Genomic DNA, 12632 nt, shown 5'->3' on the forward strand with positions numbered 1-12632 from the left:
TTGCTCCAGTGCCCCACCTACTGGCACTGACTGGCACTGCACGATGAGGAGGGCGATGAGTAAAATCAAAGCTGCAGGGAATTCCTAAGGTTCTTCTTGCGCAACAGAAATATGCTAAACATAGTAGGGGCATCAAAGATTTGTTTGAGGTTTGTGATTTAATTCTGCATTCAGTGAAAGGTGATCTCAATTTCAGGGCATACAGAAATGAAAGTGAAATGTTTAGCCAGTTAAAGAACATTGCCACTATTCATGTTATTTGGCAGCAGAACTTCATGTTAGGGTAGCCACCTGGCTGCTAGGGTTTCTTCCAGCTGTGTGCCAATGACTTCGCATGCCAATGTAGGGATGTCAATAGGGAGGGAGGAGGTCAGGACTGGCATTCAAAATAAATATTTTAAAACATAAATATTTTCCAGTGTCCCTTAAGCAACTGCTGACAAAATATACTGTCTCCACCTTGTTCTCCTGTCTCCATCTTGGTCTTTACTCCTTACCTTGTTTCACTGTGCCATCTTGCGCTACTGTCTCCATCTTGGTCTTTACTCCATTAAGGGGGGCACTGGGGGGAAAATTGTCCCAGCTCAGTGGTTTGTAAATGTTAAAGGGGCCTGGCCATGCTGTGTTTCCTGGATTAGCTGGGCCCCCCTTGAGTCGCTGAACCCACCACCAAGTTGCCGCTGAAGTAGGATCCAAAGCCATCTCCGAAGTAGGAGCCAAGCTGACAAGGAGCTAAGGAAGAAGAAAGATAAGTTCCAGTGAACACCAATAGTATTTTTTTTTTTAACCCAGTGCACTCATTTTTCTTTTAACTTTATGGGGGGACCCTGGCCACCAATGTTTTTATAAAAATCTTGGGGGGGTCGGCCACCAATGTTTTTTTTTTTAATGTGGCCTACCAGTGGATGCTCAGCTGGTATCCAATATATCACAGTGCCTTTGCTTTAGGGCTTTAACTGGCAGGCTATATCATAGATTTGTCAGCTTCTCTGAATGAAGCATAACATGCTGTCCAATCGATTAAGGTTGGGTATTATTTTATAGGAATTTGTGGCACCTGACTCATGCACATTGAAATTATAATATCCTGGTTCTTAACAGTTTCATAGTGGGAAACAGATCGCAGATATGGGAGCATGCTACTCACTACTTCTTTCCTTCCTTGGCAACTGAGGATTCTCATACTGCGCCCCATGATAAAAAGGAAAGCTGAAAATTCAGCCATCCCTATAAAGAGTTGAAGAAACAATGGCTAACAAGCAGGAGACTTGTATTTCCCAAGAGGAAGGGCTGAAAGAGTGCATTTACTATATGGCTACTCCAGAGAAGAAAGCACCACACTGTTCACCACATTCTTTTTGGCTTCAGATCAAACAATAAACAATATTGTGTCCGCGCCCAGGTTGTCCCCTAGCTAGCTCTGGTCTCCACTGGCTGTTCTGTAGCTCAGATGAATCACGCTAGGTAAATAAAGGTTATATTTCCTTCCAACCTTTGAATTATATACTTGATAATGATATACTTTACTCTTCAGGCTAATATCTCACAAGGATCTAATCTCCCGGCAGGTTCAATGCTAAATCTAATGGTTCAGTCTGCAGTGCCACTGTCATGGAGTTGATTTTGAAGCCTGGCAACATAAGCAAAGCGAAACTGTGAAAGCTCCTTCTTGTATAATTGCTACCTAGGTCTGAAACATAATTATTATGTTCTTCTCAATCCATCTGTAATCAAAGTGGAACATCAGGGGAATCAACATGTGATTCAGTAAGAGAGTGGGTGAAGGTGCCCATATGTGAGTAGATTTTAGCTTCCAACTGGGCGTTGCTTGACCAAGTCAGAAGTCTAATGGGTGTAGTGTCCACAATGGACCATGGTCAACACCCGCCCAACTGATTGTTTACCTTATTGGTTCATGACTGGATGTTTTTTTGGTGCCCCAATTAGCAAATAGATGAGCAAGTGGGTCTTTCTGTGTCCAACCAGCTTAACATGCACTGCAAAAAAAAAAACATCCCCAAAGGGCTAGAAGACATGTGCACCCCCGTGGCAGCTTTTGAAGGTTTAAATAGCACCCAGTTTCAGAAAATGGGAATTAACTGCTGAATCCATAAAGCCTTGTCTGTGTGTGGTCACCAAGAACTGAAGATGAGGAGCCCATGGGCACCTATGACAACTATTACCTACAGACAGTGGGGTTCATTTATAAACAGTGGGCAAATTTGGACCTGGGCAGTAACCTATCGAAACCAATCAGATGATTGCTTTCAGTGCTCAACCTGCAGCTGGCTGAAAAAAAGCTAATAATTGATTGATTGCTATGGGTTACTACCCAGGTACAAATTGGCTCACTGTTTATTAATGAGTCCCAGTGTTGGATTGGACCTAGTTCCCACTATAACGGGGTCATTCCCAGCTCAGAGAGGCAAACTGAAGATTCTGGCAAATGCAGGAGGGGCCCCCTTTCCCAATAGGCCGCCAGTTGAAGAAAAGGAGATTAGTGAGATCAGAAGCTGTGCAATGCAGGACACTAATGTTTGGATGTTAGGAGGGGTCCCTGTGTCACAGCCCCGTTGATGTAGAACCTAATTATATTGGAGATGTTCAGGCCTATGGTAGAAAACATGGTGTGTGTCTTTTTTCTTGGCTGTGCCAACCAGGAAATACTCTGGTGCTCTGTCTTATTTGAAACCCTTCCTGCTTGTTGTAAAATGATATCCGATATATATCCTGAGTTGGTATGATAGCAATCCCCCATGTGTGTACACCACTACTGGTTAATGACATAGTCCCTGTAAGACATGAGGTTACTTGGCTAGAAATGAAGTCCGATCCAGAGATGAAGTGATTAACTTTTGCCGGTCGGTGTGTAGGAGTATGGCATCACCAGTTGAAAAAGCTCATTGTGTGATTACCATCTAACAGCGACTGTGGGCAAATCATATGATAGGAACTCCATGTGCCAGTTGACGGGAAAATCTTGTTTTCTGAAACATAGCAAATGTATAAACGAAAGTCAAACGTATAATTATGGCTGCCACCTTTTGTTGGTGCCAAAACCAGGCAGATGTAGGTAAATCAGTGGGACACACTGTGAACAGGTTGATAAGCAGTTTGATTATCTTCTTATACAAAATGTCTTATTCTCAAAGTTTAGGGGGGAGCCCAAATTGACTTTCCTGTGGGGCCCAGTAATGTTTTCTCCGATGTATTCTCTTAGGACTTGCGCTAAATGAAGTTATTTGACATTACAGGCCAGTAGATAATTACATGGGAGGCGCATATAAAAAAAGCAACCGCTTTTTAGCGCTTTACAGCACTGGTGAGTAATTGGGCAGTAATTATGGCAAACGCTAATGAATAACAAAAAGCTGCAATAAAACAGGCTGGGAGACTCCCACGTGCAAATAAAACATCCAATTATTAGTGGTTTATCTATATATACATTATATTCTTTGGCTGCACAGGCTGAAATGCTCATGGCAAATAGTAATGGAGACAGTGGGCTTGAACGTGGATGCTATAAAACCTATTGATCAGATATATATTTATTATACAGTCACTGCAGCTGCAGCTGTTGTGTTTTCTCAAATCAACCTTATTTCTAGTTGCCTAGGTTACTGCCACTAGCAACCAGACCCCATTTTTAGATTCTAAGGTTAGCACATCCTCTTTTTATCCCAACTGTTGTGTTGTCTCTTGGCAATCAGTAAATAACACTGGGGAAGAGTCTGACACATGGAAAGTTCTGTAACACACGATATTTGATTAGAGTGCTATACGGATACCGCAGACTTTTTATTCTCTGAAACCACACAATCCACACAATCCACCATTAGACATGCACATTACTTCCTGTGTTTGCATGGTTTCCAACAACATTGCAGTATGATGCTTATAATTGCATTCAATATAATAAAAAGTATGTGTATGGTTTTGTATTGATAGTTTGAAGCATGTTGTGGCAATTGAAATGTCTTGTGTGTTGTCATTGTGGGAAGCTTTTGAGTTCTGCAGCCTGTGCAGCTACAAAGAAAAAGTAAGTATGTGGAGATGGGAAGCTTCCCATTGATAAGTACTAGGGAAAGTGGTTCCATGGTGCTGGTTTTTGGGCACTACTTTGCTGTTGCATCCGCTCACCAGCTCAGAATCATAGGCATGAGCACCACGGTGACTCAGTGGGTACTAGTGATGTGCGGGCCGGCCTTATACCCTCAAGTTGGGTGAATTCGGGCCAACCTCACTGCTCCTCTTGCGGTTGTGGGCGGGTTTCGGTTGAACTCTTTTTCTTGCTCTCCCTGCCCTCGAGCTTAGACTGCTGGCTTCCAACTGTTTGATAGGCTTACACTGCCCTGCCCCATTTGTGATATAAGGGGGTAAGGGGGGTGTGGGTTTTCTTGACCTGCGCATCACTAGTAGGTACTGAGTTTGTATGCACTCCCCATGTCTGCTTGGGTCTCCTCTGGGCATCTGATGTGATAGGGACCTTAGATTGTAAACTCCACTGGGGCTGGGACTGGTGTGAATAATGAATAATCTATGTAAATTGCTGCACAAATATGTTGAGGCTATATAAATAATAGATTACAATAGGCTGCTGTTATTCCATGCTACCCAGGGCCAACCTACAGAGGGTACTGCAGTCAGGGGGCTGCTAGATGGAAAGGCGTGGGCTGTGAAAGAGGGCTTGCGGTGGAGTGGATGGCGGGTGGAGTTTTTGAAATAACTGGGGGCATAGCTGGGGCAGATTAAGGGTAGTACCAAGCATGCAAGTGGCCTTTTTTTTCATTTGGGCCCTTTTTTATTTATTGACAGGGCCCAACACCCAGGTCTAATAACCAGGACTTTACTGACCAAACCTTGACCCTTCCTTATAATCTAAAAAAAACTATGCAAGTATATGGATGAGCTCAAATGGCTTTTCTACGAGCAGCAACAATGTCTGTGTGCCATTGCCCTTTCAAGCAACAATCGGCAAAGAGAAAGTTTTATGGCTCAAACAAAACCCCTGATCTTATGCCAAATTGTCAGAATGTGTATTGTGTTCTCCCCTTTCAGTATATAAGTGGGTGAGATGTTTCTCTTTTGCTGTAGTTTGTCCGGCTGATTAAAACCACAAAGCATAGGCAAGCGAGCAAGGAATTGGCCGGCATAGGAGATTTCAATACGGAGTCATAGGAGCACATGCATACAGGTGAGGTCTTGTGTCTTTAAAGGTATTGTCAGCCTTTATACTCCCAGTTATTTTTAGACACTTTTTTTTTACTTCTATTAAACCCAACAAAAGCATAGGTGTGACCTGCTTTATTATTTGATCCATACTATCCCTGGACACACCATCTATGTTCCGAGTGACTGCAAACATCTCCTGTGAGTCATACGTGTGCGCTTGAGAGCAAGAAGGATCATGGCACACGGGGCAGCCCAATTTTATTTAGGAACCTGTCGTGGGTAACATGAAATTTTGCTCAAAAATGCTCAAATGTATGTTTTCTGGCCTATGGGGGGATTATGGATGTTGTGCATTCTGTGGGTTAGAGACCTGGGAAGATCGTGTTTGGAAGACGTGCTCCTGACCTGAACCCATGGGTTCAACCCTAACTAGCACCTTTACCCACTACTAGAACGGTATCAGCTTTTCTAGTACCCGGGCCTGCTACTGTTTTACCCAGAAGTGATGTAACTATAAGCTGAAAGTGGCATCACTCCAGGGTAAAGTAAGAACTTTTTCACTCTTGTAACCAGGCTGCATTGTGTGCCCAACCCCATGGAGGACTCAGCTACTCTATCAGGCCTGTATTTGTGGAAAGGCCAGAATTTTAGGGGTGGCATGCCAGCCAACCACTTTGAAAAGAGTTCAGAAGCACTGGGGCATGCGGGAGATTTGCTAACTCTTTAAATCTCCCGTGCGCCAATACCTGTGCTCTAGGCCCAACAAGATAAGGTATGCCCATGTGTGCATGTGTATATGAAGGGGGATGCAGAAAGGGAAACGATGAGTTATCCTAGCCTCGGTGCACCCTATTTATGAATCCGGTAGTGATGTGCAGGACGGCCCCACACCTGTGGGACCCGGGTGGGTTTAAGTCTTGCCGGATTAAGTCTTTGGCGCAGGCAGGTTGAGTGGTTCCTTCCATTCTCCCTGTCCGAGATCTAACACTTTCGACTCCATTTATAGATTTGCGCATGTCCCGACCCTTTCATAAATCACTGTGGGGTGGGCGCAGTTGTTTAAATGAAGGAGCCAGGTCGGGCCGGGTGAGGGTGAGTTATAGTCCAGAAAGTCTGGACCCACACAAGGTGCACATCACTAGAATCAAGCCCTGTACTCTTGGGTGATGCCTTGTACACTAAGCTGCAGTGTCTCCACCTAGTGGAATCCAGGGCAGGGGCGTAACTATAGAGGAAGCAGACCCTGCGGTTGCAGGGGGGCCCAGGAGTGTAGGGGGCCCAGTGAGACCCTAATTAATTAGCAATTTTAATATATCTTGGTAAAATAGGCCAACTTATTGAATTTGCTATGGGGCCCAGTAACAACTAGTTACGCCACTGATCCAGGGATACACTAACAGACCGCTATAAGAATACTAATACTGGTAAACCTAATGTTTAATATGTTCTGTGTTAAAGATAGGGAAAAAAATGTTTTAAATATCCACGTCTACTTTTTTTTTTACATTCAGCTTTTGTCTCCAGAGCACATGTTCACAATGGCCTTTGAGATCAACTGCTATATATATTCATCGGTAATTATACTAGGTTTGGAAAGCCTCCCAAAACAAAAACATCTCCTTCTCCCTCCTTGTACTATTTACAAGCTATGTAAAAGATTTAATGTTTCCAAGGGAGAGGGACTGAAGGAGAAGTAAAATGGTGTTGATATGATCACACCTCATAACTCACTGTGAAAAGAATAATAAGGAATGTGTTTGTTTGCTGAATTAATTTGGCCAATAAATAACTGCACTTTGGTGCACGGGGAGGGGGGACTCAAGTGTTTGAATACAGCAAGAGAAAACGAATACAAGAGGACAAATATGAGGAAGTCAAAGTGGGGGGGACGAAAATACAGTTCCTGGCAGTTTGTAATGGAAAAAATACTTGTGCAGCCCACGAGAGCTTGGATTATACACGGTAAACTTGAGCCATTTATACAGCCACTCAATGGCAGCTGCAGTTTTACTGAACAAAGAAGCAGATGGCGTGGCGCACGAGTTTCCTCCTGTTTGCCACTGTAATGTTGGAACCCATATTGTATTATGGAGTGTTTGTCTGCCCCCTAGTGGACACACTTAGAATATGCTTTTGTCACTGTCTTCATATGACCTGACGTGGCTGATCTTTAATTTTTATAGAATGGCTAATTCTAAGAAACCTTATAATTGATCTTCATTTTTTCCCTTTAGATAGTTTTTAAATGATTTCCCTTTTTCTTCTGACTCTTTCCAGCTTTCAAATGGGGGGGTCACTAACCCTATCTAAAAAAAAGAAAAAAGCTCTTACTTATGACCCATCAGGCCTCTCCTATTCATATTCCAGTCTCTTATTCAAATCAATGCATGGCTGCTAGGGTCATTTGTACCCTAGCAACCAGATTGCTGAAACTGCAAACTGGAGAGCTGCTAAATAAAAAGCTAAATAACTCAAAAAGTACAAATAATAAAAAATGAAAACCAATTCCAGATTATCTCAGAATATCACTCTCTACATCATACTAAAAGTTAATTTAAAGGTGAACAACCCCTTTATATTATCTGTAAATATAACAACAGTTTCTGTCCTTTAGAGGGTGCCAGTCTTACTGAGTCCAGCTGCAGATGGAGCCTAGGTGGCACTGCAGCTCCCCTTCAGGTATATGTTTACCCTGCAGGTATAGCCACAAGATTTCAGTATAAAGGGATCCACATATTGGCAGGTATTGCCATATGTTTTTAGTATAAAGGAAACCAGATACTGGCTGCACAAATACATATAGTACAGGTGTTTGCCAATTCATCAAACTGACAAAAAAAATTGTTTTTGGAAATTTGGAAGTGAAATATCCCATAAAGGATAAGTAAACCTTAAAAATGAGCGAGTGATGAGAGTGCTATTCTAAGTACTTTTGCCATGTATACTTATTATTTATTTATTTTTTAATTCCAAGATATTAAAGGAGACATATACGATAAATAAACCCCTAATTTTGTAGGCAATAATGTATACTATATGGTGCTGGTTTTACTTTTGGGTGTAAATTAATAGTGTCTTCAAAAATGCTCCCTTTATTTAGATCTAGATCTTCTACACTCCCTGCCCATGTTTTAAATGAGGGGTGGGTGTGTCCTAAAGTCTCTACCAGAAGCACAGTAGAAGGGGGACAGCCAATCACAGCCTGCAAGAAAATACAGACTTCAGTTCCCTATCAAGTCAGTCTAGCTGCTTATTGGTTCCTATCCTACAGTGCAATGTGCTGAGTGCCGCCAAACAGACTATTTGAATAAAGTATCCAGAAATACAACTTTTTAAAGAGCATGCCTTCTATAGCTAAAAGAGTTTAATAGATTGGTACATTCTTGCTTGTTTACACAATATGTCTCCTTTAAAGGATACACGCACTGTTAATATTAATTCATTTTGTTACAACAGCGCCGCCTACTGGTCATTTTCCCACCAGTCTGACCACCAAGTAGTCAAGGAAGTTTTCAGGAAAAAGAAAGAGGCTGCTCTCATGTTCTTTTGCTTAGGAAAGTTGTGAGAAAGCAGAAGAACATCAGAGCAGCCTCTTATTCCTGAATTAATTCATGTTACCAGTGCATGTACGGTACCCTTTAATGTCTTGGAATTAAAATAAATAATTAATTAATAGTAAAATAGTAAATTACGCAAACGTGCTTAAAATAGCACTGTAATCGATATTACATTCACATATTTTAAAGGTTTACTTATCCTTTAAAAAGGCAAATGCATAGTGCCCTCTAGTGGTTAAAAGTCTAATGGCATATCATTGTATGAAATTGACTGTACAGTTAAATTTTGGGTTTGGTTTGGTATTTGCCTACATTTTGAATGGAATTCAGCGTTTTGCTGCAGAAATATAGACTTGGGGCACATCTAAAAATATTTATTGCGGGACACACATATGCATAATACTGGTTGGGAGGTGACAAGAGGAAGGGCCCTCATCATCTAATGTATCCTTTTGCCAATTATTATGTAAAGCCCTTATAAAGCTTTATAAATAAATACAATAATAATACATTGTTATAGAGAGATTCTAGTCAAGGGCAACTTATATTTTCACTGAGCGACTCACCAGTTTTCTTCCATTGAATTTATCAGCTTGTTCCTGTGTTCCCTCTTCTCTCAGAAACGAATGTGATTTGGCTTCCTCCTGGGAACAGAAGAGAGAAAATATTAAGTTGAACATGTTGGCAAGTGATCTTTTTCTTTTGATATAGCAGAAGTTTTATAATGCAGTCCCAGTGAGCTCAGTTTTAAAAGGGACATCAAGGTGACACTACTGTGTAATTAAAGGGATACTGTCATGGGAAAAACATTTTTTTTTCAAAATGCATCAGTTAATAGTACGGCTGCTGCAGAATTCTGCACTGAATCCATTTCTCAAAAGAGCAAACAGATTTTTAAATTTATATTTAATTTCTAAATCTGACATGGGGGCTAAACATATTGCGTTCCCCAGCTGTCCCCAGTCATGTGACTTGTGCTCTTCAGTCGCTCTTTACTGCTGTACTGCAAGTTGGAGTGATATCTGCCCCCCCCCCAGCAGCCTAACAACAGAACAATGAGAAGTTAACCAGATAGTAGCTCTCTAACACAAGATAACAGCTGCCTGGTAGATATAAGAACAGTTATCAATAGTAAAAGCCATGTACCACTGAGACACATTCAGTTACATTGAGTAGGAGAAACAACAGCCTGCCAGAAAGCAGTTCCATCCTAAAGTGCTGGCTCTTTCTGAAATCACATGACCAGGCAAAATGAGCTGAGATGCACCTACACACCAATATTACAACTAAATACACTTGCTGGTTCAGGAATGACATTTTATATTGTAGAGTGAATTATTTGCAGTGTAAACAATGACATTTAGAAATAAAAACAACATCATACAAATCATGACAGAATCCCTTTAATATAATCACTGGCATTGGTATTCGTGCACATCTATGCTGGCCCTATGGCAGCGATTTTTGGATTTTTTTGGTTCAAGCCCACCATTTGAGCGGGGACAATTTCCCATGTCCAGCTTACAGATGTGTGAAACATTGCTGTGTCAACCATAGTTCCAAAAATATCTAGGTCAGCAAATATGTGTTCACACAAATATCACCACCATAAGTGGCCTTCAAACTGCATGTCAAGGAGTATCCAGGAAAGGAAATATTCTCTCCTCATCTCACCCTAAATGGGCTTCAGGTTGAGCTCCCAAACGCAGAAACTGCAGATAGTAGTCTAGTAGCTAGTCCAGACCTGCCTGTAACTTTGTTATAAGCCCTGAACCAAAGCTGGAGGCGTAATCCAAAAAAGCACTTTGCTATACAGAAGACACCCTACCACTTCAATGGCCACCTCAGTTTTGGAACCATTAGTCAACTAGACTTTGGTGGAGCTGTGTCATGTTACCACAGAAAGTCTGGGACGTCAACCAACACCATGTCATGAGGGAGATAATAATCCAGGCCTGAATCTCTCTTCACACTAAACAATAACAAGATCTCCCACATGATATGGGGTTGGTAGACATCTCTGAGAAGAAACAGAGGCCTCTCTAGAAGAAATAGAGGCCAGCCTCTGGCTTCTCAGAAGGTTCCGCAGCAGCTGAGGGGTAGTTTTTACTGTAGGATACTAGAATGAGCAACAATCACAGAATTCCCTGACCTGACTCTAGTCTACAACAAGGAGCAAAAGGACTGGGACCGGATTCTCAAGAGGTTGTGAAGAAGCTCAGGTGTACCCCGTCCACAGGTTACATATATGGTTTAAAAAAGACCAAAGTCCATCAAGTTCAACCCCTTCAAATGATCCCCAGTGTCCATACATATACACCCTCACACTGACCCCTCCATACACTCACATAAACGATACACATATTAATTGTAGATTTTAGTATCACAATAGCCTTGGATATTCTGCTTGTCCAAGAAATCATCCAAACCCCTCTTATAGCATCAGCCATCATACCATCATCCAGCAGTGCATTCCCCAACCTCACTGTGAAGAACCACCTACTCTGCTTCAGGTGAAAAGATATTTTGCTCTAGTCTAAAGCGTTGGCCTCTGGTGTGCTGATCCGTTTTATGGAAAAATAGATCTCCCGCTGTCTGTCTATAATGTCCTCTAATGTACTTGTAAAGTGTAATCATGTCCCCTCGCAATATAATTTAAGTCTTCCAACCCTCTAACCAGTTTAGTTGCACTTAGTCTCTGAACTCTCTCCAGCTCATTTATATCCCTCTTAAGGACTGGAGTCCAAAACTGCCCCCATACTCCAGATGAGGCCTCACCAGGGACCTATAAAGACGCATAATTATGTTTTCATCCCTTGAGTAAATGCCCTTTTTTATACAAGACAGAACTTTATTTGCTTTAGTAGCCACAGAATGACACTGCCCAGAATTAGACAACTTGTTAGCCACAAAAACCCCAAGGTCCTACTCGTTTAAGGAAACTCGAAACACACTGCCATTTAGTGTATAACTTGCATTTATATTATTTTAGCCAAAGTGCATGACCTGCATTTATCAACATTGAACCTCATTTTCCAGTTTGCTGCCCAGTTTCCCAACTTAGACAAATCACTGTGCAAAGTGGCAGCATCCTGCATGGAACCTATAGTTCTGCACAATTTAGTATCATCTGCAAAAATAGAAACAGTACTTTCAATGGCCACCTCCAGGACATTAATAAACAAGTTGAAAAGCCAGGGACCTAGTACAGAGCCCTGCAGTAGAGTCCTGCAGCAGGTTGGGTACCCGCAAAAACCTGCGGTACCTTGCGGGTTGAGGGGGGAAGTTCTGGGTGTGGCTAAAGACGCGGGTCGGTGGTTCTGCGGGTTTGCGGGTCGGGCCGCGGGTCTTCTCAGTAGCGATATTTACTCCTTTTTTTCTGAGCATGTTTACTTTCGATGATGTCACTTCTGGTTTACAATGACAGCACTTCCTGATTCTTGATGGTCAGCGGATTGCAGGTTGCGGGTATGGGTCGCGTACGGGTCCCAAAAAATGGACCCGCGCAGGACTCAACCCTGCAGTACTCCACTAACAACACTGGTCCAATGAGAAAATGTTCCATTTACCACCACTCTTTGTAGTCTATCCCCATACCTCCCAACTGTCCTGTTTTCTGTGGGACAGTCCTGATTTTGACAGCTCATCCTGCAGTCCTGGGTTTCTTACTGAAATGTCTCTGATCTCCTGCACTGACTCCCAGAAAAGGTTTCTGAAATTTAATAAAAATAAGAGACTATTTGGCAAAGAGCCCAGAAGACTCAGAAGCTGCATTTAGATACATTTGTTACAATGTCAGATAAGCAAAGAAACAATTGTAACTATTTAAGATAAGCAGGTCTCTGGGGTTTTTCTTTGCATTTTTCCAATGTTGGCTGGTTTGTATCCCTGGCCTGAGGTTCC

The sequence above is a fragment of the Xenopus laevis genome, chromosome 8L (genome assembly GCF_017654675.1).
Source record: "Xenopus laevis strain J_2021 chromosome 8L, Xenopus_laevis_v10.1, whole genome shotgun sequence".
NCBI classification, from domain to species: domain Eukaryota; kingdom Metazoa; phylum Chordata; class Amphibia; order Anura; family Pipidae; genus Xenopus; species Xenopus laevis.